Source organism: Medicago sativa, chromosome 3 (assembly GCF_051527215.1).
Source record: "Medicago sativa cultivar Bolivia chromosome 3, Bolivia_mono, whole genome shotgun sequence".
NCBI lineage: Eukaryota > Viridiplantae > Streptophyta > Magnoliopsida > Fabales > Fabaceae > Medicago > Medicago sativa.
Genome location: NC_140751.1, coordinates 67,828,494 through 67,854,920, shown reverse-complemented (window position 1 = coordinate 67,854,920; position 26,427 = coordinate 67,828,494). Strand labels below are relative to the sequence as shown.

Here is a 26,427-nt window from a genome sequence, read left to right as displayed (position 1 = left end):
ACTTTTGACTCTAAAGTCTTCCTAAAAAAAAAACAACTTTTGACACTAAAGTCTATGACTATGATCACTAACTATCTATTATTCATGATGTCACTTTTTCAAATTTTGAATGGTAAATGTTATCATATGTTTAAAAAATCATGGAAGATACACATTTTATGCGCTTATTTAAAAAAATTATTTAATATAAGTTAAAAGTTCTACTAAAAAATTGAGTAAAACAGTTGTTTAGTCTCATATAACATTTTTTATCATTATTATTAATAACGTTAAAAATTTGCACCCTTAGCTTGATCCAGAATCCTGGATACGCCACTGACCACACTCAACATATAAATATACATAGAAATGTTGACACAGACACACATATACACATCACTTTAAATTTGTGTTCATTCATAAGGATCAAGATATTTATTCTTTACTGTGGCTTTTTGACATACACTATTATATGTTCATTTTATATAAAATGTCATTCATATTGAGTTTAGGTATACATGTTTTTTATTTTATTTTTTGAAACGGTAAAATATATTAGAGAATAAAGAGGATGATAATAACATAGTTAGAGGTATAACTTGATTAGCAAGTAACAATGCTTAAGTTGTTGAATAACTGTGATTAGTTTGTACATAGGAGCATTGTATCACTATAAATACTCCTTGTATCAGTTTATTCATTCTATGAGAAATGAGATTTAGCTTTTCATATTTTCCATAACATGATATCTAGAGCCTTTCTTTCTCTCTCATCTCCACGAAGAAAGTTTGTTACAATGTTAGTTACAACAACTTTTCTTCATCTTCTTCGTTTCGCCATGGATTCTTCATGAATCTCCATTGATTTTTCTTCAGATTCTTCAGTTTATCGTTGAATTCTTTCTGTTTTCTTCTTGAATCAACTTGATTTATTTTCTCTCGTCTCGTATTGTTGCTCTGTTCTTCGCTATGTCTCGCAACAATAATCAAACCGATACTGAATCAGTTTCTATGTACATCCAAGTGAAGGTCCGAATTCAGTTCTTGTTACACCGCTCTTGGATGGATCCAATTATCTCGCATGGAGTCGTTCCATGATTCGAGCTTTTGGCACGAAGAACAAATTGAAATTTGTTGATGGTTCTATGGAAGTTCCTGATGAGGATGATTTGAATCGCAATGCTTGGGAAAGATGCAATCATCTTGTTCAGTCATGGATTATCAACTCTGTTTCACCTCAAATTGCTCAAACTTTGGTTTTTCATGAAACCGCCATTGATGCTTGGCTTGACCTTAAGGAACGTTTTTCCAAAGCTGATAGAATACGCATAGCTACTCTTCGATCCACAATCAACAATTTGAAGCAAAGGTTCTAAATTTGTTCTAGATTACTTTACTAAAATGCGTACTCTATGGGAGGAATTGAATTCTCATAGGCCTATGCCACATTGCACTTGTCCACATCTTTGACGTTGTGCTGCTATGAGGGAAGCACGCAATTTCAAACTTGAAGATCAAGTCATTCAATTTCTTACTGGACTTAATGATCAATTTTCTGTTATTAAAACTTAGGTTTTGATGATGGATCCTCTTCCATCAATCAACAAGGTTTACTCTTTGGTGATTCAGGAAGAAAGCAATAATCAATCTATAGCTTCTTCATTAACTGAATTAGTTTCCTTAGTTAATGATTTTGATCCACCCAACAAGTCTCAAGGGAGGGGTAAAGGTATTTCTACTGGTTCAAAGCCTCCTAGACATTGTAGCTTTTGTGGAAGAAGTAATCACACAGTTGATTACTGCTAGGCCAAACATGGATATCCCAATTTTCAGAAGCAGGCACCTTCTGTTAATGCTTCAAGTAGTAATGAAACAACTGAAGCACCACCAGGAAATAGCATTGCTGCAATTTCATTCAATATTGGTATTTCTCAAGAGAAATATGATCAGCTTGTTAGTTTGCTTCAACAAGTAAACTTGCTTCCTTCATCATCTGTTTCCTCCCCTAGTGCCAATAATATCATTTCACCCCCTATGTCAGGTATATCTTCTATATTTTCTTGTTCAATAGCATCTAAATCTGATATTTGGGTTTTAGATTCAGGAGCTAATGAACACATTGTTTCCTCCACACATTGGTTCACTTCATATCCAAAATTTTACCTAAACCGGTGAATTTACCTAATGGTACCTCTGTGTTAGTTGAATATGCTGGCACAATTCATTTTTCACCTCAATTCTATCTTGATAATGTCTTGTTTTCTCTGTTCAATTTAAACTTGATATCTATCTTTAAAGTTTGTGAGTCTCTGAATTGCCATGCCAATTTTCATGATAAGAAATGTTTCTTACAGGATCTACACTCCCAGAAGATGATTGGTTTGGGTAATCAATTTGAAGGTCTTTATAGATTAGATTTAGATTTTTTCAATTGTCCCTTAAACAATAAAGTTTCTGTCAATAATATTGTTACCAATACCAATCTTACTATTCCTTCTTCTACTTTGTGGCACTTCAGATTAGGTCATGTCTCTCATAAGAGATTGTCTCACATGTCTCAACTTTATCCAAGTCTCACTTTTGATTCACATGCCACTTGTGATATATGTCATTTTGCCAAACAAAGAAAATTACCTTTTCCTTCTAGTTTGTCTGTTGCCACTAGTAAATTTTAGCTTTTACACTTTGATATTTGGGGCCCTTTGTCCACCACTTTTGTGCATAATCATAGATATTTTCTTACTATTCTTGATGATTACAGTAGATTTGTTTGGATTGTTCTTTTAAAATCAAAGTCTGAAGTTTCTCAACATGTTAAAAACTTCATTTGTCTCATTGAAACTCAGTTTCACATCACCCCCAAAACCATAAGAACTGATAATGGGCCTGAATTTTTACTCAATTCATTTTATGCTTCCAAGGGCATTTTACATCATAGATCATGTGTTGAAACACCACAACAGAATGGTAGGGTTGAAAGAAAACACCAACACATCTTCAATGTAGGAAGAGCTTTACTTTATCAATCCAAACTTCCTTCTTGTTATTGGTCTTATGCTCTCCTCCATGCTACTTTCATCATTAATAGAGTCACTTCCCCTAATCTTCACAACAAATCTCCCTATCAGTTACTACATAATAAGTTGCCTGACCTTGAATCCTTCAAAGTGTTTGGTTCATTGTGCTATTCTACCACTCTCCAAGCAAAAAGAACAAAATTATCTCCAAGAGCTAGAAAATCTGTCTTTTTGGGTTATTCTATTGGATTTAAAGGTTCAGTTCTCTTAGACTTACACTCTAGAGAAATTCATGTTTCTAGACATGTCATATATCATGAGCATATTTTACCATATCCTTCAAATCCCTCCTCCATTACCACCACTTGGGACTATTTTTCCTCTGATACTTGCAATGCAAGTAACCCTTTGCCTGTTACTCCACCTCCCATCCCTACACCCATTATTAACCCTGAACCTCCATATAATGAACCATCATCTCCCACACCACCTCATTCACCACCTGTTATCAGAAAATCATCCAGAACTTCGCATCCACCATCCCATTTACAAGACTATGTCTGCAGTCATGTTTCTTCTGATTTGTCTGTCAAGTATCCTTTCTCTGATTCAGTGTCTTACAATGCTTTATCTCCATCTCATTGTGCTTTTTCTTTGTCCATTGATTCTCACACTGAGCCAACAACATACGATGAAGCAAGCAAACATACTTGTTGGCAGCAGTCTATGCAAACTGAACTTATAGCTCTTGAAAATACTGGTACTTGGAAACTGGTGGATTTACCACCTGATATCAAACCAATAGGATGCAGGTGGATATACAAAATAAAACATTAAGCAGATGTCACCATTGAGAGATATAAGGCAAGATTGGTTGCCAAGGATTATAATCAGATTGAAGGGCTTGACTATTTTGACACCTATTCACCAGTTGCTAAGCTTACCACAGTGAGAACTGTTATTGCCTTAGCTTCAATCAAAAATTGGCATATTCATCAGCTAGATGTGAATAATGCATTCCTTCATGGTGATTTACAGGAAGATGTATACATGATTGTGCCTCAAGGTGTCACACCTACTAAACCAAATCAAGTTTGTAAGCTCATGAAATCTCTTTATGGTCTTAAACAAGCAAGCAGAAAGTGGTATGAAAAACTCACTTCCCTTCTTCTTCAACATCAATATACACAATCCAACTCTGATCATTCATTGTTTATTAAACAAACTGCCAATTCCTTCACAGTACTCTTAGTGTATGTTGATGATGTGATAATTGATGGCACTTCTCTGCATGAATTCCAATACATCAAAAACATTTTACATTCATCCTTCAAGATCAAAGATTTGGGTCAACTGAAGTATTTTCTTGGTTTGGAGGTTGCTCACTCTTCTCAAGGCATTTCACTTTGTCAGAGAAAGTATTATCTGGATCTTCTATCTGATTCAGGTCATTTGGGATCCAAACCTGTTTCAACTCCCTCAGAACCATCATGTAAGCTTCATCAAGATTTTAGTGCCCCTTATCATTATGTTCCTTCTTATAGGAGATTGATTGGTAGATTGATCTTGTAACACCCCATTTTTCAGCACCAAAGATTGCGTCTGTTTTTTTTTTTTTTTGAACAAAAGAATAAAGTTTAAACCTTTTTTAAACACACAAGTTATAGACTTTTATTAACAAAATAAAATAAAGGTTCATTTTCAAAATGAACGTGATAGAGCTTTTATATGAAAACTGATTACTTTACAAGACATAGGTACATCCCTACGCAGAGGGAGAATTTTCTAACAAAAGGGTTACCCAAAACTAAAAGGAATCCTGAAGCTGATCTTTAGTTATAAAATAAATAAAGTTGGGTACTAGACCTACTAATGACATTAAAGCTCAAGGCTTGCTCCCTACCGACTATGTGGCTGGTCTCGAGTACATCCCCTGTGAACGTTATCTATCCTGAAGCTAAGTTAAACCCCCAAGGCGAAATAGTTCGCTCATCTGTGAAGGTGAAATCACCATCTTCCACGGTGGTAGCTCGTCTTCCTTCAGAATCTTCTCAATCTAATGGCGTATAGCCCACATATCCACTGAAAGGGTCACCAATCCAAAAATAGCAAATACACAGGAAGCATAAACAGAGAAAATATTATACGTGGGTTAAAGATCTCATTTCAACCCACCTATGGAAACAAGTAGAAATTAAGATTAATTAAAACTAATAAGACTCGATTCGTAATGCAATGCCTATATGCCTATGCATATGATTCCGGAATTAATACCGCTCCGCAGAGGGTTGTGGCCGCGCCACTAAGGAGATGAGTATCTACTCATCTATCAGACTCAATGATCCGCTACGGGATAAGGTGGTTTTAAAACGCACCCCGTGCCACCTCTCCGGTGTGCACCTCGTGACTCCTCTCTGGTGGCCACGTTTACTATGAAATGCATGAGCATACGATTCCCCTTATATGCGAAAAATTTCTAATAATATGCAACATGTCAATTTTAGCATAAGCATATGTAAATAATTTATCTCATGCATAAAAGACTGCACATATATAATCATTTATTCACCTTGGAAATTAAGCATCATAAATCACATATGAAAATACGGAGCAATTATACATAACAATTTATCATATATAAATATATCTAAAAATGGATAGGTGTCCTTACCTCGAATAGCTTTTCATCCAAATAAATAGTTGTTTCCCTTTTATTTCTTTTAGTCATGAAAGACCCTTAATAATCCAATAACCATCCAATTAAATGCTTTTATTTCTCTTCTTACTCACTTCTCCAAACTCTCACAATCTCACTTTACTTTCAATCAAACCTTACTCCTCTCTCAAAATTCATGACACTGACACTTAAGAGAAGGGAAAAGAAACCGGAGCAAATAGAGAGATGATCAGATATGAGAGAGGGAGCAATAAAATACTACTCAGACTTGAGAGAGAGCGAATAAGAAACTAGAACATGATGAGATTATACCCGAGAAGGCATGATTTTGAAGATTTAAAATAATGCCAAGATCTATTATTATTTTATTTTAGGTAATGGTTAACACTTTTAAAAAGTTTTCTTCTATCTAAAGCAACCTAACACTTTAAAATAACTTTTGATTAAGAAATAGTTTTCTAGTTTTAGTTAAAGTTATCTTATTTTAACGAGTCTTGAATTCTAATGATTCATAACATCTTTGTCTCTAAATTTCTACGAAAGTTCAACGGAGTCTCATTTGTTTTTACACCGTTTTCCAAATTTCTTTAAACTAGTTAAACCTTTAAGCATGCTACCCAAATTATCAACCACAAGAATATATATTTTTTTTTTTGAAGGAAAGAATATATATTTTTTTATTGTTTCTAAATCAATTGAGATTAACCATTTTTTCTACAAACGTTACGTTGAGAACAGTTCAGCGTATATATCTAATTTTTTTTCTTTAAACTTTTCATTCAAAAGAATAAAAACAATAGTATATTTAGTGTCTAATAACTATTCTATTTAGTTATCAACTAACTCATTGGTTTTAGACTAAAAGTGGTAAAAGTTTAAGCATATTCTATAGTATATTTTAATACTAAAATTAAGTGTCCTTAACAAGGTTCATGACTAAATCTTATGAGACTATTTTTAGACAGCCACGACGTTTGTTTTAAACACCAACAAGTAAATGACAAAGATTTTGAAAGACACAACAACACCTACGTCATAGATTTATATAGGTTATAATATGATAGAGATTATTAAGTCTTGGCCATTTAAGTAGAGAAAAGAGTGAATATAATTTTTCTTACCAAAATTGATCCATAACCTTTAATTATTCATCATCCTTAATACTAAAAGCATAACATCTCCCTAAGTTCATATAGTTAAACTTTGTTAGTGATGGTCTGAAGAAAATCAAAGTCCAATATGTCCATATATTTAATTTTCTTTTGTTATGGCAGTTTCGAACATTTCGAATTATTGACCAAGAACATTTTTGCCCGATTAGATTTATGTCCAAAAATATATTTTGCAAATGATTTATTCCATATCTTGAAAATTAATTAATATTAATTAACATGTTAAAAGTAGAATCGAGATTCTAAATTAAAGTCTTTTTCCGTTTTAGTTCAACTAGGAATTATACCAATATTAAAGTCATTAAAGATAATTATATCCTTTTCCCTTTAAAATTAAGACAGTTTAACATGCATAATCATTTTGAACAAAATAAAATCTTTTTCAAAATCAAACATCATTAATTTAATTAAAAACCATAACACTAAATGACTAATTTTCTTTTGAAACAAAAGTAATGGTTTTACGGTTCACAAAGTTTTATATACATACTAAAAAAAGAGATTTATATACATAATTTTTTTTTTTTAAAAAGCTTGTATACTACACGTTCAAGGCTTTGAATCAAGGAAAAAAAAGAGAAATGAAATTTTCACCTTTCCTGGTTAAGTGAATAATGATCAATCGAGTATGGCTTAATTTGCATAGATAAGATCATCTATTCTTCTTAAAATTCTATGAATAGATCCATATATGTCACAGAAGCTTAGGTCTAAAATTTAGTTGACAAATTCCAAATATTGAAAGAGTAAGACTTGTTTGGGTTTATAATTCTTTACACACTTTGTGAGAAATAGAAATCAAAATCAAGGAAAGAGTAGAGGTTTTCATGAGACGTTATTACCTTTATCAAGGGCCTTGAACAATTTTTCTTTGATGTCAAAGTAGAAGAAATAAGGGAGGAAAGAACATAGAAGAATGAATGAATAAATAAGAGAGATGGAAGGTTTATGGTTTTGTAGAGAGAGAAATAGGAAGAAGAAGAGATAAAGAAAGGAGAGAAGATAGAAGATAGAACAATGAAGAAAGAAGAGAACAACTAGAGAGAAGGATGAAGAATAGAGAAAGAGAGAGACACGTGAGAGAGAAGAGGAAAGAAGAATGAAAGAATGAAATGAGAAATGTGAATTTGGTTGGCTTTGGCTTGTGTGTGTGTGTGTGTGTATATATATATATATATATATATATATATATATATATATATATATATGCAAGTGAAAGAAGTTATATAGAAGGGTGAAAAAGAAAGAACAATGAAGAGATATGGATGAGGAGAGAAGAAAACAACTAGATAGAGAGAAGGAAGAGAGAAGGAACGTGAAAGAATGAAGAATGAAAAGAGAAGAGAGAGGATAGGGATTGGTAGATATTTTCTTTCTAAAGCAAAGCAAATTATCATTAGACTTTACTAGTTATCATTAGTTCCTTAATTAATATAAGTTCTACCAATTTCCAGTATTCTATCACGACTAGAAAATTATTTTCACTACATTAATCTATCATAAATAATTTTATGAGTCTATACAAAAAATTTCGTACAAAACGGAGTTTGTTTTGAAAATTAAGCGCAATCAAATTTCCGTTTATCGAAGAGACTGAAAATTAAATTCTCGAGAAATTTTCCGAAAAATTTATCATGAGACGCTATCGTGATAAAAACCACAAAATATTCCAGTAGCGATAAAAATTCATCGTCGAAGGTATTATTTATTTTTATTTGATCATAAACTAAAATAAACGAGGTAGCATAATATTATATTATTAACATTTATTTATTCTTAAAATTACGGGTCTTACTGATCTATCTCACCAATACCAGACCAGATATCACTTTTGCCACTCAGCAACTCAGCCAATTCCTCTCTTCCCCTACTGAGAAGCATTTTCAAGCAGCTACTAGAGTATTAAGATACTTGAAGAAGTGTCCTGGTCAGGGTCTCTTATTTCCTAGAGATTCTTCTATGATGCTTTCAGGCTTCTCAGATGCTGATTGGGCGGGTGCCTTGATTCTAGAAGATCAATATCTGGTCAATGTTTTTATCTTGGGAAATCTTTAATTTCATGGAGAACTAAGAAACAATTAACTGTTTCTAGATCCTTTTCTGAAGCAGTGTATAGAGCTTTGGGTGCTGCCACTTGTGAACTTCAATGGATCCTTTATTTGCTTAAGGATCTGCATGTGTCCCTTATAACCACCTGTCCTCTATTGTGACAATCAAAGCGCCATACACATAGCTGCAAACCCTGTGTTTCATGAAAGGACTAAGCATTTAGAAATTGACTGTCATCTGGTTAGATAAAAGATGCAAGCAGGAATCATGAAGCTTCTGCCAGTTTCTTCTAAAGATCAACTAGCAGATTTTTTTCACTAAACCTCTCCTTCCTCAACCTTTCATGTGCTACTATCCAAGCTGGGAATGCTTGATATCTACCATGTCCCAGCTTGTGGGGGACTATTAGAGAATAAAGAGGATGATAGTAACATAGTTAGAGGTATAACTTGATTAGCAAGTAACAATGCTTAAGTTGTTGAATAACTGTGATTAGCTTGTATATAGGAGCATTGTATCACTATAAATACTCCTTGTATCAGTTTATTCTTTCTATGAGAAATGAGATTTAGCTTTTCATATTTTCTGTAACAAAATATATTAAACCTACACAAGTCTATAACATGCAAAGCTAAGCTTATTTCCTAGAGCCATAGATAAATCTTATGGGCATATCTCTCATGCACATGTACAAACGCCATCTTTTCTCCTCAAGTAATAATATGGCTTTAAGCACCGCGGTTTCAAAGGAAATTTGCAATGCTCATTTGAGCAATCTTCATCTAATATTCATCTAACCTGACCTGTTGTAATGAAAAAAGAGAATAAAAAGTTGTTATTAAAATGATAAAAAATATTATGTAGGGAGAAATAATTATATTTAAAAAGGTAAAAGAATGGTTTACCTTCAACTTTTATTGAAACAAGAAATAGGAAAATAAAAATAATAACATACATAAATTTAACAATTCCTGCCATATTTTCTCCAACCTGCGTGTAAGAAATAAAATATGTTTTTATAAATTTGATCTGTAAGTTTAGTCCTCTCGTTACACACATTAAATAGCTTTTAGGGCTTATGGAATAGTAAGAAAATGTCACTTAAATACATCAAAGGGTTGAGTTTGTCTCTATAATAATTATTAAATTAAATGTCTCTAATTTATATAAAAGCAGTGTGTTTGTCCCTTTCATGCATTAAGTTTAGAGGACGCGTGAAGAACTCACAAATCATAAGAATAAATTATTGTTTTACCAAGTTTCCTTCATTTTCTAACCTTTTCGCTTGACGGAAAAGGGAAAATCACTAAAGAGGTATAATGTTTGTTGTAATTGACTTCAAATTAGTGTTCTGAGGGAATCCAAAATCGTGACACGGATGTGTGTCGCGATTTTCGAGGCAGGAAGCATGGTTTTAGCTTAAGGCAAATTGCGACACGATTTATAGCAGGTGTGACACAATTTTTGGATAACGTTGTCGTACCTTGGATTGTACGTTACGAATCGTGACACAATTTTGACAATCGTGACACGATTTTGACTGTTATAGGGTATTATTTAAGTGTGTCAGTTCAGCTTTTTGAAGAGAGCTTAAAGAGAGAGAAACTTGAAAATGTAAAGGAGGTAACTTTAGGGTTGCGTGTCTTTGTAATGAGGTTCTCTTGGGTTGGGAAACATTGTAAACACCTTGAGTAGTGGTATTTTTCACCATTGGAAGGATAAAAAAAAGCTTTCTTTAGTGTTTTCTCTTAGGATTCATTGAGAGTGTGGGTGACTTTAAAAATGGGTAGAAATTAGGTCTCGTTTTTGTGAGCTTTTAAGCTAATTTCTTGTAACCCTTTTGTATCACTTTCATCTTAGTGGATCAAAGAACTGCTCTCTCTCCCCCGGAGAAGGTCATATTAGACTGAACTGGGTTATCTATCTTGGTGTGTTTGTTTTCATTCTTGCCTTCTTATCTTGTTGCCTTGATTATGCTTGTGGTGTTGATTTACAGATAGATTTAGATATGTTTTGTTGTTGTTGTTACTTGAGGATACTTTACTCATTGATTACTACTCCTTTTGTTTCACACATCTTTGTTTTCATTGGTGTGATTTTGTTCGAATTCACAACAATGTTGTTGATTTCGTGTGAGCCCTAGGCTATATTAGATTTGTAGCTATTGTATATTTTAGATTTTAAATTCACCTATAACTAATCAAGATAGCATGAACATTTTATAATTGGAATGATGCATGTTTGGATTGATGGAAAAGAATGTAGTAGAAACCCAAATTTTTAAATCCTATAAAAAAAGTTACTTCGCAAGCCAATCCATTGGTTAATTTTCCTAAGTTAGAAAAGAACCATTCATTTAAATATTTAGTTGTACAAAATATTTATTCTTTTGTTATGCATAATATTTGAAGGAATATATTATGAAAACATAAGAAATTATCGTAAAACAATTAATTATTTGAAATTGAATGAAATAAACACAAGAATCGTAGCTCCCTAAATTTTGCAATGCTTTTATATATATCATAGTTTTAAATTAATGGTTTGAGCTTAGATTATCTTAGATGAGCTTGTCCATCGCACATTGCGATGTAATTGATTTGATATCAAGTCTATTTGTCTAATATCTAAGTGAAAGGACAATTACTATCTAAGTTCAAGAGCACCTGCTCGAATTGTGAGATGTACTCACAAAATCACGCTCAAAGGCTCGCATCACATTGTGATGTTGTTAAAATATGTCTTAGTATTTGTTTTCGCTGGTGAACCTCAGGTCAGACCTAGTAGGCACGATGCCAGGTATACTAAGCCACCAATGTTTAGTATTTTTGGAGGGTAAAAGTGAACAGCTTAGAGTTTAGTTAGAGACCTCCATATGTAGGAGAGGATTATAGTTTTTTTGTGGACTTGATAAATATCTCCTATAATTGAGGGTGAATACTTACCCCTCAACTGCCCCCTGGCCAATAGTTTTGGATATCCAGGTGCTACTTACCCCTTAAGTTTCGCTCAGGTAGGGGGAAACTTGTTCTTGAAGTAACATGACTCCAAGGCTTAGGTCATGGATTCCCTCTTTTCTTTCTAAATGAGCCCTTATTAGTGTTGGATGTGTGGGTCGAGACATCTATGTAACCCACAATCTCTAAGCACAAGGCATGTAAGGGTGAAGTGTCTCCATAGTGAATCCTGGCATAGACTGAATGACCTATCCAGTCCACATTCCTCTAAACACGAGACCTATAAGATGAAGTGATTAAACATTGAATCCTAGTGTGGTCTCAGTTATTAGTCCAGTGCATACCCCTCACCCACCCAAGCACGAGGCCAATAAGGGTGAAGTGCTTGATCTTTTAATCGAGTATATAGTTTGAATGGACCGTTTGTTTTGAGTTTCCTTCTTGGGTTCTTTCATTCCTTTTAACACTTTCGAATAGAAACATTATTTATTAGTTTTTCTTCTTTTACAAGGTTGTCTGATGTTGTCCCTTTTCTTTTGTGTTCATTCATAAGGAATAAGATATTTATTTTTGGGCTTAATACATGTTTTTGGTCCCTTAACTTATTTTTGGTTTTCATTTTGGTCCACTAATTATAAAATGTATCAATTTGGTCCCATAACTCTTCTGCCGTTTGCAATTTTGGTCCCCTCCGTTAGTTTTTAACCTTAAATGTCAAAGGTGAACCAATTTTACAGGTGGTCTACCATAGACTTTATTAAATTTTTAATTTTAACCGTTTGATCTTTTTTTTAAATAAAGATTGTTGGATCATGGAGGGATCTATGTTAGCTTATAATGAACCACAACCACCTAATTTTTATCTTCATCTTCTTCCCCTATCAATCTTCTTCATCTGCATCTTTATTCATCTTCATCTTAAGCAAAAATCCTGAGAATTACAAAATCACATAGATATTTTCTAGAAGCCCCAACACGTCAAATTCCAAAAACTATTGCAAAAACAAAATCAAAACATTCAATCTGCAGAGGCATGCGATGATGATTCCCTGCAACCTGAATTTCTTCTCCTTCTCATCCTTCTCATTCATCTTTGTAAAACCCAAAAGAATTAATTTTCAAAAATCTTTCATAACAAAATAGATCCTCCACAGTCCACACAACAACCCTTTAAAAAAAAAAAAACAGTAAAAAATGTATTAACGTGGACATGGGTCTTTAACATAATTTTCGTTCTCTTCTCTAACCTTGAGAAACAAGGGTTTCAGTTCTGCTGCAAAATAAGAAACGGCGGGTGTAACAAAGATGGGTGATGGCTTTAAGATCGTGAAACGCAAGCTCTCAAAACGATACCGTTTCGACTCCATCTGTTCCTGAAACCAACGCCGATAATCCATTGCCGGAATTACCGAAAGAACTCATCGACGAAATCCTTGCAAGACTTCCCGTGAGATCCCTCCTTCAATTTAAACGTGTCTGCAAATCATGGAAAAACCGATCCTCAATTTGCAAAGAACCATCTTCGAATCTCCACTGCGAATCCACTTCGAATCTCCACATTGCACATCTGGATTTTTTTTCCTTTCTTTATTGTATATGAATTTTTGGCTTAGCATTGTTTTTGGATCAAGCGTTTGAAATTTGAAAACACTGAAACTGTCCCTCTCAAAACCATTTCTCTGTAGAACAGTCTCTCATTCTCCATTACAGTAATGGGTGTCAAGAATTTGTGGTGAATTAAAATGGGTATGTGTTGGATTTTGAGTTGCAGGAACTATGATGAAGAACACACAAATATGTTGCTTTTTAGAAACAGAAAAGAATGAAGAGGACGAAGGGAACACATCTATGAAGCCCGGATACAAGATACGATACGGATACGATACTGTACTGATACGTCGATACGAGAAAATTTCAAAAATCAAGATACGATACGGCTGGGATACGTTAATAAAAAAATTTATATAATTAAATGTACAATATAATTATAACCATTCTTTTAATATGCAAATATATTAAAAAACAAAAGAAATTAGTCATAGGCTCGTAGCACATCAACATAAATATAAATAATATTGACGATTAAGAGGGTGATGATTAGTCAATTACATACACAATATATCCCAAAAAGAGCACCATAAGTGCTATACTATATCCAAAAGGAACATTGTTAGTGTTATACTATATCGATCCAAAAAAGAAGCACTATACTCAAGAGTTTAGTTATTTTAGTTAACATTAATTGGGAAGTATTGGGGCAGGTATCGGTGCAGGATAATTATCTGATACTTTCCTGATACGTATCGGGAAGTATCGGATAATTATTTATTTTTTTAAAAAAATTTAATTTTCGGATACTCTTCTGATACGTATCGGGAAGTATCAGGCAGGTATTAGTGCAGGATACGCAGGGGATACAATACGTCATCCATTTTGAAGTATCATGGCTTCACAGGAACACATAGAAGAGAAGAAAGAATTTTTTTATATTTTTTATTTCTATTTTTATTTTTTATTTTTAGGAAATTAATAGAAATAATCATATGTTGTGAGCCTCACTGTTTATCTGTGCGCTTTCTAAATCCAGCCCTTGATCACCCATCTTAATTGACATGTGGACAAGGAGTTAACAATTTTTGAAAAAACCTAACGGAGAGGACCAAAATAGTGAACGACAGAAGATTTATGGGACCAAATTGAGACACTCTATAGTTAAGGGACCAAAGCGAAAACCAAAAATAAGTTAAAGGACCAAAGCATATATTAAGCCTTTATTTTTGACATACACAAGTCTATAATACATCAAAACTAAGCTTATTTCCTAGAGCCATTGATAAATCTTATGGACGTTTCTCTCATTCACATATACAAAAGCCATCCTTTCCCCTCAAGAAAAAACGTGGCTTTAGGCACCGCGCTTTCAAAGGAAATGTGCACGTATATTCTTGACAATCTTCCTCTAATATACACCAAACACGACCTGTTGTAACGAAAAAAGTGAATAAAAAGTTGTTAAAATGGGATAAAATATTATGTAGGGAGAAATAAAGAAATTTAAAAAGGTAAAAAAAATGGTTTACCTTCAACTTTTATTGAAACAAGAAATATGAAAATAAAGAGAATCATAATATACATAAATTTGAAAATTCCTGCCATATTTTCTCCAACCTACGTGTAAGAAATAGAATATGATTTTATCAATTTGTAATCTGTATATTTAGTCCTCTCCTTACAAACATTAAATAACTTTTAGGGCTTATAGAATTGTAAGAAAATGTCCATTAAATACATCAAAGGCTTGTGTTTGTCTCTTCAACACACACATGTAATGTTAACCCCTCTCCTTCCTAAAACTATAATCATTATTAAGTGTCTCTAATTTAATATAAAAGCGTTGTGTTTGTCCCTTTCATGCACTAAGTTAAGAAGACACGTGAAGAACTCACAAATCATAAGAATAAATTCTTGTTTTACCAAGTTTCCTTTATTTTCTAACCTTTTTGATTGACGGAAAAGGGAAAATCACTAAAGTGGTGTATGTTTGTTGTAATTGACTTCAGATTAGTGTTATGAGAAAATCCATAACCGTGACACGATCAAATAGGCATGTCACGATTTTCGAGGTATAGTATGGTTTCTCTTAAGGTAAAATGTGACACGATTTGTGGCAGGCGTGACATGATTTCTGGATAAGGTTGTCGTACCTTGGATCGTACGTTATGAATCGTGATACGATTTTGACAATTGTGACACGATTTTGACTGTTACAGGATACTATTTAAGCGTATCAGTTCATTTCTTTAAGAGTTTGAAGAGAGAAAAACTTGGAAATACAAAAGAGGTAACTTTAGGGTTGAGTGTCTTTGTAGTGAGGTTCTCATGGGTTGGGAAACATTGTAAACACCTTGGGTAGTGAGATTTCACCATTGGAATGATCAAAAAGTTTTCTTTAGTGTTTTCTCTTAGAATTCATTGAGATGTGGGTGACTTGAAAAATGGGTAGAAATTAGGTCTTGTTCTTTGTGAGCTTTTAAGCTAATTTCTTTTAACCCCTTTGTATCACTTTCATATTAGTGGATTGGAGAGTTACTCTCTCCCCCATAGTAGTTATATTGGACCGAACTGGGTTACCAATCTTAGTGTGTTTGTTTTCATTCTTGATCTCATATCTTGTTATTTTGATTATGCTTGTGGTGTTGCTTTACACATTTACAATATAAACAATTGACACCCTTTTCATTCACAAGTACACGTGGCAGTTTCTAGGATGATTTTAAATTAATGTTAGACTAATCAATGATATGCTAATTAAACTATTCAAATCTCCATTCCTCAAACAAACAAAAAACCTGATTACAAAAAATAGTCAACTGATCATGGTAATGTTGGAAAAAATAGATTAAATTTTGAAGAGAATAAATTAAATTGCACTAATTGTACATCCCTATTCTAGAAATTTTGTTAATTGATACAGCTAGATTAAAAAATGAATTAATACAATGCCACCACACAAGAAAAAAATGAAATAATAGAATAGTTAATGTCTTTAATTGTCACATATCAGTTATAAGTTTGAAAACTCTCAAGTCAACAAAAATTGGAGGTTTTTTTTAGAGTAAATTACACTCCCCTCTCCTCAAAGATGCTTGAATTACACTCTCTTCCCCTCTTATGTTAAAATATACACTCTCCTCCCTTCTTATTCAAAACATATTAGAAAATATTTCACTCCCCTCCCCTAAGAGAAGCTTGAATTACATTCCCCTCCCCTACTATGTTAAAATCCACACTTTACTCCCTCAATATTTTTTAATTATTTCTAATAATCTAGAAAAAAAAATAATAATCTAACACACTTATAAAAAAAATAGTATTGCGGGTCTATTTTAATATAATCTAAATTTGAATACATATTTTTCACTATTTTTATTTCACAATTTCACTAACATATAGTTTTAAACCTTATTATAAAATATGAAACAACCAAAGATAAAATTAAAATATGTGAAAAAATACTAAAGACAATAAAGTAGGGTTATTTAAAGGTTAATTTTATACTATAAATTATAAAATTAATAGCAAAATATTTAAATTTAACTATCATTGACATTTAAATTATAAAGAAATGAAATTATTTTTCTTAAATGGTGGCTCAAAATTAGTATATATCATAAAAATATTTATTTAAGTTAAAAATAGATTAAAGTGTAGTGAATATTTCATTATTAAGGTAGAGGATTGTAATTCAAGCATCTTATAGGGGAGGGAAATGTAGATTTTACTTTTCAAAGGAGGGGATTGTATATATTTTGACATAAGAGGGGAGAGGAGTGTAATTCAATCATCTTTGAAGGGAGGGAAGTGTAATTTACTCTTTTTTTTAACAAAGGGTTTTAACTCTCAGATTTATATTTATATTGCTCTTCTTCAAATTGCTTCTCATATTTTTGTTTTTCCTAATACTATCTATGTAGAATTGTTTCCATGGTGGTTGTTGTATCCTTTTGTTCCTTTTCATTATTTCGTTCTGGTTTGATTCATTTTCTAGTTCTTCTTTTTGTTTCATACTTTCATTGTTTTAGGAGACTCATAGACTTCTAATTATATTCCAGGTGTATATCAAAAAGCTATTTCGCATGCTTTGATGTACAAGTTGAGTATAATCATTTCTTTCCTCTATAGTCTAATTTTATTTTGATGAATGCTAAGGTCACACCTTTTATTTTTTTTTATGTTTGTTCTCTATAATTTCTTCATTTTATAGTTTAGTTCATATTCGTTTTTTTGGAGGGAAGTAATTGATTTGATATCAAGTCTATTTGTCTAATATCTAAGTGAAAGGACAATTACTATCTAAGTTCAGGAGCACCTGCTCGAATTGTGAGATGTACTCACAAAATCAAGCTCAAAGGCTCGCATCACATTGTGATGTTGTTAAAATATGTCTTAGTATTTTTATTCGCTCGTGAACCTCAGGTCAGACCTAGTAGGCACGATGCCAGGTACTAAGCCACCGATGTTTAGTATTTTTGGAGGGTAAAAGTGAACAACTTAGGGTTTAGTTAGAGACCTGCATATATAGGAGAGAATTATAGTTTTTATGTGGACTTGACTTGATAAATATCTCCTATAATTGAGGGTGACTACATACTCCTCAATTGCCCCCTGGCCAATAGTTTTGGATATCCATGTGCTTACCCCTTAAGCCTCACTCGGGTAGGGGGAAACTTGGTCTCGAAGTAACATGACTCCAAGACTTAGGTCATGGGTTCCCTTTTTTTTTAATTGAGCCCTTATAATGTTGGATGTGTGGGTTGAGACATCTACGTAACCCACAACCTACAAGCATAAGGCATGTAAGGGTAAAGTGTTTCAATAGTGAATCCTGGCATAGACCAGGTGACCTATCCAGTCCACATCCCTCCAAGCACGAGACCTATAAGATGAAGTGATTAAACATTGAATCCTATTATGGTCCGAGTTATTAGTCCAGTCTATACCCCCACCCACCCAAGCATGAGGCCTATAAGGGTGAAATGTTTGATCTTTTAATCGGGTACATAGTTTGAATGGACTGTTTGTTTTGAGTTTCCTCCTTGGGTTCTTTCATTCCCTTTAACACTTTCGAATAGAAACATTATTTAGAAGTTTTTCTTCTTTTATAAGGTTGGCTGATGTTGTCCCTTTTCTTTTACGGTCGATCTTTGCTTTTTCCCTTATAAATGCTCATGTTTTCACTGTTTTCATTCATTCCTCGTGGTTCGTCCCGAGTGTTGGAATTTGTTATGATTATACTTGTTTTCCATTCATATTGAAGTTTTTCCAAACACAAACGTATGTGTTATTATGGGGGGTTGTTGTCAATTGAAGTTTTTCTCTAGTTATGAAATGACCTTCAATGGTCGACGTTGAGGTTGGGTTCGACATCTTTCCATGACTCTAGTCATTGTTTGCCTCATGCACATTTGGTCAGGTATGCTTACTTTTATCCACATATACCATCACCCTCATTCGCCTAGAGAATAAGGCAGTTATTGACGGTGTACTTCAATCAAAGGCCATTCATCACAATCACAAAGGGATCTCAGGTCTGACAGGATCAATAAATGACCAAACACACATCATCTCCCTCAATTATTCTAAGACCAACAATAAAACAAACATGATTATCTATTTCAACAAAACCAACAATATAACAAAAAAAATATAATGTAAATTCTTTTTTTTAATGACACCAACAACAATCTTTATTATAGAAAAGTTGTTGTTTAATAGAATAATTGGGATAAAGAAAAAGATTATATATACACTCGTCTAGTTTGTTACACTTTAAATGATAAAGGAAAAAACCGAACATTTGTGTTTGTTACACTTTTATTTTAATATAAAAATTTATTCTTATCTATTCGTTCTATGTGTTATTTGTATTGAAAATTGAGGGCATTTTTGAAAAGAAAAAAACCAACTCAAAAGAGCTTAAAGGAGTTATTTTCTTTAGGCTAAAATATGGTTTTGGTCACTCCAAATATGCCTCGTTTTTTGTTTTAGTCCCTGGAATTTTTTTTGTAGTTTTGGGTCCATGCAATGTGTAGATAAACCTCTTTGATTAGGATTCCACGACGAACCCTTCTTATTTTTTGGATTCTATTAATAAAGTTTTTATTCAGTTTATAATCTAAAGTTTGATTTAATTCGTATATATTAATAAAGTTTTTATTCAGTTTATAATCTAAAGTTTGATTTAATTCGTATATGTCCGTTTTTATACCATATCTTAGATGGAGCCAGTAGGATTGAAAACCCGAATTCCATTGGATCAAGGAAATAGTGAAGAGTAATGCTATTTAACGGGAAAGATATTGTCCCGAGTTTATCCCGACCAACATTTAACCAATCAAAAGCCTTCCTGTGCAGAAAGGGGGGGGGGGGGGGGGGGGGGGGGGGGGGGGGGGGGGGGTATGGTTGTTGAATTTTATCAAGTGTAATATTCATTCGGGAACCTCTCGGGAAGATATTTCTTGAGACGTTTAGCAATATTCAATAGTGAATTGCTTAGTTTCTAAATTAATTGAATCTAAGTATGAATTTCGGGTTATAACTCATTTTAAGGGAACCCCACAATTGTAAATGATTGAACTGCGGGGTTGTTAAAATAAACTTCCACCGATTCATCAGAGAGTTATGTTTTACTTTCTTAAATCCAAACATAGGGAAAATTATAAACGGATTATTGCTCGATTTAATTTCCAACAAACACAAATGGGGGATTCAAGGATTTCATAATCATCGTTACACTTCTGAATCACAAAAACCTAATCTCGCATTGCTCAAGACAATTAAAATCCTGCAACCACTGTTAATATTCTCTTTTATTTTCTTTTCTAATAAATTCCGCTAATTACTGAGTTGATCAACATCCATGTGGAGACAATAACTTACTGATTTTTTTTACTTAATACGATTGGGTGCACTTGCCTATTTCATCCATAAGGTACATTTCTCAATCATCACATGTACAAAATCCTTTATCGTATTCAAGAAATAAAAAATCTGGCTTTGTACACCTCGCTATCGTAGGAAATTTGCAGAACTCTATTTTTATACAATCATATTTTGTTTTACATCTCCAACCTGTTGGAATGAAAAAAGAGAATAAAATAATGTTACTAAAATAGAATAAAATATCATGTACGAAGTACCTAAGGAAATTCAAAAAGGTTTAAAAAGGCTTACCTTCAACGCTCGTTGTAATGAAAAAAAGGGAAATAAAGATAATTATAACATAAATATATTTGCCAATTTCAGCCATATTTTCTTCAATGTTCATTCAAGAAATAAAATGTGGTTTTATCACTTTATAATTTATAAAGTATATCATCTCCTTATATACATAAATATAACTTTCATAGATTATGGAGTTGTAGGAAATTGTCTCTTAAATACATTAAAATGTTGTCTTTCTCCTTTTGTTCGTTTGTAAAGCTCAACATCTCCTCCTAAAACAAGAATCATTATTAAATGCCTCTAAATTACATAAAAGTAATGTGTTTGTCCCTTTGACACACTTAGTGCAAAGTTCGCGTGAAAACTTTAACATTCATAAGACATCATTCTTATTTTACCATTTTTCCATTATTTTCTAACCTTTCACATGAGAGAAAAGAAAAAGTCACAACAGGTATAATATTGTTCGATTTCATATGATTCCTAGGCTATTGTAGAGTTATCGCTTTGTTATATGTTATACTAGTGTGTATACCCGTGCACCACACAGGAAATATTCTTTTTAAAATTATCTAAAATACTTTAAACTTCATAGGATGGGACTAATGCCTATAGGACTGAAAATACATTGTTGTACTTGAAGGGTGTAGTGATGCAGATTGACACACCTTGTCGGATGATTCCAAAGCGACCAGTGGTTATATATTTAGCATAGCTGGAGGAGCTATTTCTTGAAAATCTAAGTAACAAACCATTCTAGCTAAGTCCACAATGGAATCTGAGATGATAGCACTAGCTACTGCTAGTGAGGTAGCGATTTCGCTAAGATGCCTACTAGCTTAAATCCCTTAATGGGAAAAACCGTTACCAGTTGTTTTAATTCATTGTGAGAGTACCGCGCCTATTGAAAATATTATTAATCGTTATTATAATGGTAAAAGATGGCATATAAGGAGAAAACACAACACGGTTAGAGAATTTCTATCTAATGGAGCTGTTAGAGTAGATTTTGTTATCTAATTGAGCAGTTAGAGTAGATTTTGTACGTATTGATGAAAACTTAGCTGATCATTTGAAGATGGGACTAACAAGAAAGAAATTATACAAAATACATCCTGTAGGATGGACTAATGCATATAGCTATATAATTGATGGTAACCCGACCTACATGACTGGAGATCCCAAGATGTAGGTTCAATGGGTAATAACAAGTCATTACGTGATAGAACATGATATGATAAGACTAGGGAAGCATGATCCTGCAGCGAAAGGAGGGTGAGATAATAGAAACTTTTAATGATATCTAGAATTATGTTCGTGCGGTACATATCTACATTTCTAAATTAATTAAAATTTAGAAAGTCTTAAGTCACGTTTCTTTTTAGAAGGCGCGTGTTGTAACATGCTAACCCAACTAGTATTTTCTAAATCAAAATACAAATAATATTTAAACACACAAGGATGTCACACATTCTCATCGTTCAAAAAGTACTTCAAGTAACTTAAGTCCTAAGTCACGTTTCTTTTTAGAAGGCGCACATTATAACACGCTAACCCAACTAGTATTTTTCTAAATTAAAATACAAATAATATTTAAACATACAAGGATGTCACACATTCTCGTTGTTCAAAAAGTACTTCAATTTAATTAAAATAATGCAGCGGAAATAAGTTTAAAACATTGGCACATTTTCTTAACAAACAAGCTGAATTCAAATATGAACTAATGTATTAAAATGAAAAATAAAATAGAAGACAAATACAGATTTAATTTGATGACTAAAAAGAAAACATGCTGACTTGAAGACTAAAATGAAAAAGCAAAATTTTATAGTAAGGGAAGGATACCACCACCAAGTGAATGTGATTTTCTTTTCTTTTTTATATTTTTTTTGTTGAACAAAGAGGGCCAAAGCCCTGAATGTGATTTTCTTTTACAACACAAATGTGATTTTCTTTTGCAACACAAATACCGATTGAGATTTAAGTGAATGTGCAAATTGGGAAAGTTATAAAATCAATGTCTCTGTGAAATAACTTTCCACTAACAATGCATTTTTTTTTTAGGGAAATCTCCACTAACAATGCATATTCCTTATCTCATATATGTAAGTGTAAAAACACATTCAACTGAACATTGAAATATTTGTTAAAAATTGTTTATCGAGTTTCTTCCTTATTTTGTCTTGTGATAAGTTACTGTGATGAGAAGGTAAAACATTAAAAAGGAATAGGTCCAGAACCAAAAACTAATACATTTTAACTCTTTACGTATAAAATTTAATTCTACACTCCATAATGATCCAACATTAATCCCTAAATTCTCCTGGATTGCATAACAATGCCTAAACTTGCGTATAAAATCCACTAATACTCAAGTTTAACGAAACACAATTTGGAAGCTTTGATAGAAAGGCCGTCCAAATTAATTAAACACTGAGTAAAAAGGGCTCCATCGTAAACCTTGCATATTTCCCTAGTCATGGATGTTACGCAATGTGAGCATCTTTCAAAAGTGCAATGTCTACAAAAAAAATGGAAGAAAATTAATTAAAACAAAGAAAAAATTAGTGAAACAAAAAGCAAATATATGGTTGAAAAATAAAATAGAATATAAAATTATAAAAGAAGAATTAACATAAATTGCTACTTTCATTGATCTTATTGTTTCTTGTTCTTGTTCATACTTTCTCTTCCAAGAATTTGCATTTAAGGGGATTAATTTTATTTGGTGGGTTGAGTCTCTTGAATAATGGGCATTACTTTGCTGTAAAAAAGCACAGGCAATAATGAGTTGTGAGCAGCAAATTTGTAGAAAGAAAAGTTGACAAATGAATAAATATCAAGCATTATAAAGAGGATAATTAAAAGAAATCCAGCATTATAAAGATGAAGAGAAAAATCAAAAAAGATGCAGAGAAAAATCAGAGGGAAAGTGGCATCACCGATGATATGAGAGAACCAAACTATAAGAAAAGTGGCATCAACAGCCATAGGAAACATCATTTTCAGAAAATTAAACAAAAAAAATGAGAATGAGAAGTAGAAAATCTAGAAGTGAAGAACCTTGAAATTCCAAAAGAAAAAATTAAGACCCTGAATTTCAAAGAACATGGAAGAAGAAGATAAATGAGCATTACCAAAACTAGAAGAAACTCAACTTTAAATATACTCCACACTAAGAAAATCATGATTGGGTATATGAAACAATACTCATATAGCACAATGTGTGTTACAAATAGAAACAATAACATTATTAGAGATACAAAATGGTTTAACACTACTGTCTAATATTAGTGGTCAAAATGTCTTTTAGTCTCATGTTAAGAGAACATTTACGTTGACTTTTAAAAATGGAGCTCGATTTACTAAAATCAAAATGGCAGTTAGTAGAGCGCAGCTTACTAACATCAAAATGTCAGAAAAAATAAAAAGAAACGTGATTGGTTTTGCTCTCCATTTTTCCTAAAAAACAAAATGGAGAGCAAAATCAATCACGCTGGATAACTGATACTTACCCTTTGAATACATTGGAAATGTTATTCAAATCCCAATGGTTACATAATCTTTGAATAGCAACAACATTGGAAACATGCCGAGCTTTGTAACGCAAGCTTGTAACCTAAGTAGGGGCAATAAGGTGTTGGAAGGTCTTTGATGTGGGCTAAAAAAAACAACATTGGAAACATTATTCCAATTCCAATTGCAGCTAGTGATTGCAAAACAAAAACTTGGCATCACCAATGAGAATTTACATTAAAGGTGAGGAAATGAAATGGCTAGTTTAATGGTCTCACAACTTAATTCCTAAACAACCCTCAGTTTCTCTTTTATCTACAAAAAATTGGAAATTCCTACAACATGTGAATCCCACGTTTTAGCTCTAGTTCACGATCCATGTTAGGGAGCTTCTCAAATACTTGGTTTTAATTAGGAATGGAACCAACATAATCAAATCGAATGAGACAAAAAGGGATTTCAAAGTATAAAAAAACCTTATGTTTTCATGTATTGCAAATTCAAGCACAACTCGACTCTCATTCATTCACAGTGACAGCAGAAAGAAAGGAAAAAAAACACAACACCATGACCAAATAATTAAGAGAGCAGACACACCAGTTCCATTCTCACATGCTAAGCCTACAAACATGAACTCAAATCCATTTAGTTTGATTATAAAGGTGCTTCAGAACATTTCGGATTCCACCAATTGTTACATATTCATGATCCCTCCTGCACCACAAACAAATTAAAGATGAGCATTGGACAATAAAAATTAAGAAGCACTAACTAAATGATAAATATCTTGAAGACACTAAACCTTAATAATCTAGGATATTAGTACCAAAAATTAAATGGAAAAACAATCAATTGAACAACCTCATCTTATGATCTTTATCTCAAGATCTTTGTAAAGTTTTCAGCATCACTACTAGAAACTCTCGATTTTCCTGGGGAATTACATACGGATATTGTTGAACATTTCTCAGCAAACCCGTTTCCTGCGAATTTTACCAAGGATTTAGATTCTTATGAAATACCTTCACGGGTAATTGTTTCCTTAGGATTTTGTGATCCGCAGGAAAAGTGAAAAAATCCGCAGGCAATATTCGGTCAGTATTTGAGGAGTTTTTCTGCCCGAAAGCACGTTTCCTGCGATGCAGACACCTCCGCAGCAAACGATGCAGGTAAATCCGCAGGTAACGTTATAATCCACAGGTAAATCCGTAGGAAATTGTTATATTTTTTTAAAAAAAATAATGGACTGCAATGCATTCGAGATCAAAAATATAAATTATAGAAGGTGCAAATTTTGAACATTTCAGCGATTAGAACAAAATGAATGCGTAGAACAGAAGAATGTTTAACAATTGCACTCATAATACAACATATTAAAATTAAAAGAAATAACATGTTCTATAGTTGAACCTCCAATACCCAATTGCACTCATAAGCAAGATTAAGGACAAGGAAAAGGAAAATCCATCACAAACAAATAAAACTTTTTCGTATATATATAATTACATCATTCTAACCATTAATGTATCATAAACAAACAACTGAAGATGAACTAGAACTCTCCATCACCAAAACATTAAACAATGATCTTCGTGTATCCATGTTAATAAAATAAAGAATCTATCCATGTTAATAAAATAAAGAATCATAGATATGACCAATCTTCAGGAGTCCAACACAGTATCATCGTCCTTTTTAGAGATTCACGTCAGTAAAGTAAACCAGCTTTCTTAAAAGCATCTTTATAGTCTTCAATACATTTTTGTCGCACCTACATCCACACAATGAAATTAACAAAATGATTTATGCAAGATTCATATGGTCATAAGTCATAACCCTTTGCAGTGCATATAAGTGTTCAAAGTTTGCAAATTTTGAAGGTTTAATCTTTAATGTTCTGCATCATGATGCAAGGATCATCATAATTACAATCAAGTACATTATCAAGTAGCATATACCTCTATGACATGGTTGCTAAAATGTATTCGATCTTTGACATTAACTTCTCAATATCCCTTTCATCACATACCAGGTTAAATACATCACCTGTTCAATCAAATAATGAAACAGATGTAAGAAAAAAAACAACTTGGAGTTTTTCACCACTGATGAAATTGTTGGAAATCTATGAAACAAAACATGCTGAAGGAGAGACCCCAATAGAGACTTGTAGTGATGAAAGTCACAGTTGTTGATGGTTATATTTGCAAATGGTTATAGATAATTTCATATTCCATTATAATTGTTAACAATATAGATACAAAATAGAGAAAGAGAATAGGAACAACAAAGACGGCTAGGGTTTCATAGAATACCAAAATAGCTTAATCATTA

The 26,427-nt window shown here is 32.7% G+C and overlaps 4 long non-coding RNA genes and 1 pseudogene across 4 annotated transcripts; 1 reads left to right on the top strand and 4 right to left on the bottom strand.

Annotated features, from left to right (window-relative positions):
* Nucleotides 1-1,072: 1,072 nt before the first annotated feature.
* On the top strand, nucleotides 1,073-2,153 carry LOC146939454 (uncharacterized; annotated as a pseudogene).
* A 2,511-nt stretch (nucleotides 2,154-4,664) lies between these two features.
* Nucleotides 4,665-7,977, bottom strand: LOC146939453 (uncharacterized). Its single transcript, XR_015031656.1, has 2 exons — nucleotides 5,667-7,977; nucleotides 4,665-5,051 (listed from the first exon to the last, which is right to left on the bottom strand). It is a non-coding gene; the product is annotated as an uncharacterized LOC146939453 (long non-coding RNA).
* A 540-nt stretch (nucleotides 7,978-8,517) lies between these two features.
* LOC146939452 (uncharacterized) lies at nucleotides 8,518-10,006 on the bottom strand. The gene is made up of 2 exons (XR_015031657.1): nucleotides 9,799-10,006; nucleotides 8,518-9,696 (listed from the first exon to the last, which is right to left on the bottom strand). It is a non-coding gene; the product is annotated as an uncharacterized LOC146939452 (long non-coding RNA).
* Nucleotides 10,007-14,589: 4,583 nt separating this feature from the next.
* On the bottom strand, nucleotides 14,590-15,083 carry LOC146939451 (uncharacterized). Its single transcript, XR_015031655.1, has 2 exons — nucleotides 14,931-15,083; nucleotides 14,590-14,830 (listed from the first exon to the last, which is right to left on the bottom strand). It is a non-coding gene; the product is annotated as an uncharacterized LOC146939451 (long non-coding RNA).
* A 4,974-nt stretch (nucleotides 15,084-20,057) lies between these two features.
* LOC146939450 (uncharacterized) lies at nucleotides 20,058-20,714 on the bottom strand. Its single transcript, XR_015033448.1, has 2 exons — nucleotides 20,584-20,714; nucleotides 20,058-20,481 (listed from the first exon to the last, which is right to left on the bottom strand). It is a non-coding gene; the product is annotated as an uncharacterized LOC146939450 (long non-coding RNA).
* Nucleotides 20,715-26,427: the final 5,713 nt, after the last annotated feature.